The 3989-nt window shown below is 51.6% G+C and overlaps 1 pseudogene; it reads right to left on the bottom strand.

The window, feature by feature from the left end:
* Window positions 1-3206: 3206 nt before the first annotated feature.
* LOC140430921 (U2 spliceosomal RNA) lies at window positions 3207-3407 on the bottom strand (annotated as a pseudogene).
* Between the last annotated feature and the right edge of the window lie 582 nt (window positions 3408-3989).

Genomic DNA, 3989 nt, shown 5'->3' with positions numbered 1-3989 from the left:
TGTCCCGGGTGCAACGTGGGGCCCCAGCCACCCCTCCCCCCCCCAGCATGCGCGGGGGGGGGGCCAAGTGGGGCGTTGCCCGGGGGGAGTGTCAGGGTACTTACCCTCGCTGCCCTCGTGAGGTCATGCAGTTTCTTCCTGCACTGGTCTCCCGTGCGGGGGATGTGCCCCACAGCGCTGACTGCCATCCTGACCTCTCGCCATCCCTGCCTCACGGTGCTGCACGGCTGCCGGTGTCCACGTCTGGGGAAGAGGATGGTCCGGCGCTCCTCCACAGTGTCAAGAAGTGCCTCCAGGTCGCTGTCCCGGATGCGGGGAGCGGTGCGATGGGGCTCATCCATCTCCGACCTCGGTGTCTGTGTGCCGATCCGCGCACTTCCTCTTACACAGCGCGGCGTCATCCTGGCGTCGCGCGATGATGCCGCTGGTCTTTCACCACGCCCACCGCGTTTCTCGCGGCGCCCCTGCTAGCCCCTTTTCTGCCACTGAATCAGTCGCGGCGGGGGCCTGTTCGCGCCGTCGTGAAACGCGACGGCGTTCACAACGGCACGGGCACTTAGTCCCACGATCGGAGAATCGCCCCCGCTATCTCTCTGGCGAGAATTGCGTTTCCCAATTCTCTCCGGATTTTCTGCCCACATCAACGTTCTCCCTGACGGTGATCGCAGGCTGAAATTCACCCCCATGCAGTGCCACTGGAAGCCTGATTTCAATTTATTTGGTGCTCTGCAGGTTTTCCAGGTTTCAGGAAACCTGACAGCAAAAGGTATGCGAGGGCTGTCAGCTCCAGAAGGGCGGCACATTTTATAGCACTCCTTGTGGGCCAGGAGGAGTGGGGTGTTCCCCCGCCAGCCCTTCAAACAAACCTCATGCCTCCCTTCAGATGATGACACTATTCGCCATTCCTTCCCGTGATTGGCCATCTCCCCCACTAAATGCAAGCCTGCCCAGCAACTCCCCAACACCACCCTCAGCTGATACCTGGCCTGTGATTGCCAGGTCCCCAGGGTCCCCATCAGCCTTTCATGTTCAGCTGAAGTATGGCAAATAGCTCAGTCGTAGTTAATTTTCCAGAGAGAGGGCAGATGGGAATCGACCTTGGCAACTAAAAACCTACCGACGTTTAAGGCGAGATAAAAATCTTCCCTGAACATTTCTGTTCCAACTTCATATTTAATTCTTATCCCATAAAGTCATCATTGAAAACATCGGACGGGATCCTCCAGCCTCACAGCCGCATGTTTCCCGGTGGCAGGAGGTGGTGGGATGTTCGCTGGCGGTGAGATTCCCTACTCCCGCCACTGTCAACGGGAATTCCACTTGGAGACACCCCGCATCGCCGGGAAACCCACAGGTGGCGGTGCGCTGCCGGCAGGACTAGGGAATCCTGGCACCAGTGAATGCCAGAGAATCCAGCCAGAGTAACTGTAGTATATAGTTGACTAGGTATACATTTAATTCACTAATCATTGCACTGTTTTCAGATCCATTTGCAGTACCTCAGATAATAAAACAGCCCATGCCTACCTGCAGCAAGAGCTGGATAACATCCAGGCTTGAGCTGAAAATTGCAAGTGACAAGCAGTGGCCATCTTGAACAAGGAGGAGCCTAATTACCACCCCATTACATTCAATCTCCTTACCATCACTGAACACCTCAGCATCAACATTTCAGCAGTCACTCATAGATCATAGATCATAGAATTTACAGTGCAGAAGGAGGCCATTCAGCCCATCGAGTCTGCACCGGCTCTTGGAAAGAGCACCCTACCCAAGGTCAACACCTCCACCCTATCCCCATAACCCAGTAACCCCACCCTACACTAAGGGCAATTTTGGACACTATGGGAAATTTAGCATGGCCAATCCACCTAACCCGCACATCTTTGGACTGTGGGAGGAAACCGGAGCACCCGGAGGAAACCCACGCACACACGGGGAGGATGTGCAGACTCCGCACAGACAGTGACCCAAGCCGGAATCGAACCTGGGACCCTGGAGCTGTGAAGCATTTGTGCTATCCACAATGCTACCGTGCTGCCCGTTTCTGATTCTCATGGATCAGAAACTCAGCTGGACTAGCTACAGAACTCTTGAGGCTCGACCAGGACAGAGGCTGAGAATACTGTGGTGGGTGGCTACCATCTTTGATGCCCCAGATCCTCTCCACTAAGCTACAGTGGGGAGTGTGGTGTAGTACTCCTCCACTTATATGAATGAATGCAGCTACAACAACACTCAAGAAACTCAACAACATCCAGGACAAAGGAATCACTTAATCAACACCTTATCCCCCATCTTTCTTCTTTTTTAAAATAAATTTAGAGTACCCAATTCATTTTTTTTCCAATTAAGGGCAGTTTAGCACAGGGCTAAATCACTGGCTTTGAAAGCAGACCAAGGCAGGCCAGCAGCACGGTTCAATTCCCGTAGCAGCCTCCCCGAACAGGCGCCGGAATGTGGCGACTAGGGGCTTTTCACAGTAACTTCATTTGAAGCCTACTTGTGACAATAAGTGATTTTCATTTCATTTAGTGTGGCCAATCCACATAGCCTGCACATCTTTGGGTTATGGGGGCGAAACCCACGCAAACACGGGGAGAATGTGCAAACTCCACACGGACAAGAGCCTGGATCGAACCTGGGACCTCGGCGCCGTGAGGCAGCAGGACTAACCCTCTTTGCCACCTCTTATCCTCCATCTTAACCATTCACTCCCTCTACTACTGGCACACCTTGGCTGCAGTCTGTATTATCTACAACGGCTGTTCTCAAACATTTGCGCCCATGGAACACTTAGGCAGGGTAAAAGGCCCGACAGACCAGCTACCAGACTTACCCCACCTGCTACCGCTTACCACCACAAAGAAAGATATCGGCATTAGATGGGAAGAATACGCTGCCTTTGTTTAGAGACCCATGAGAGGATGTTTGATTCCAAACAGGAGAGATTCACTCTCATTTTGGGTTTCACGTACAGCCAGTTCCTCTTCTTTGTTTTCAGGCCCACAGGTGTTGAAAATCCATTCTCACAGTTGTATCATGGAACCGTCACATCAATCTTGCTTCTAAAACTACGCTGCTGTTGCTGATGATAAGGATGTCTCGTGCTGCACATGCAGGAGTTGGTCTGGCTGAGTGACACCACATGAGAGGTGGGGATGGGGTTTCTGGCCTTTTCTCTTGTATGGCTTCATTTGGGTTTTTTTTAATGACCTTTTCTGAGTTACCAAGCCAGAGCTCAGGGTGTGGACAGGGGCGAACCCCGAATCCAGCTCCTTGCCTCCTCCAACAAACAATTCAAATTGAATCCAATTCATGGTCCCCACAGGAGAGACATACCAGATCTGAGCCAAAAGGCCGAGCAGACACTACACATGATCTTAGCCAAAAGGCCGAGAAGCGATGTATGGCTTCATTTGTGATATTAGCCTTCAGGGACCAGCATTTTGATCCAGCCTGCGGACCACCTGCTGGACCCTCAGGACCATAATTTTGAGAACCACTGAACCAGAAATTGATGCAAGGCAGCAATTCACAAGGCATCAAAGACAGCAACTCCCAAACCCACAGTCCACACTACCAAGAAGGGCAAGTGCAGCAAATGCATGGGGCACCATCACATCCATGTTCCCTCCAAGGCACACAACATACCGGCTTGGATATATATCACCATTTCTTCATTGCCCACTGGATCAAAATCCTGGGACTCACTTCTTAACACAACTGGGAACACCTCTATTGTACTGGCTGCAGTGGGGTTCACAAAGGATGTTCAGCATTCTCAGGGCAAGCAAAAGCAGGCGACACTCATATCTCAAGGATTAATGTTACATCTATATACTCAAAAATCTACAAAGTACTCCTATTCCCTTAAGAACTCTGTCTTATTTGCTATTTTACTTCAGCATGGCAGGAGTAAGTTGAGGGTGCAAGTAACAATGTCTCAGTAAAATTAAGGACTGCACGGTAGCACAAATGGCTAGCAC

The sequence above is a fragment of the Scyliorhinus torazame genome, chromosome 1 (genome assembly GCF_047496885.1).
Source record: "Scyliorhinus torazame isolate Kashiwa2021f chromosome 1, sScyTor2.1, whole genome shotgun sequence".
Taxonomy (NCBI): Eukaryota; Metazoa; Chordata; class Chondrichthyes; order Carcharhiniformes; family Scyliorhinidae; genus Scyliorhinus; species Scyliorhinus torazame.
The sequence above is the reverse complement of the archived record's forward strand: the minus strand, read 5'-3'. Positions and strand labels throughout refer to the sequence as shown.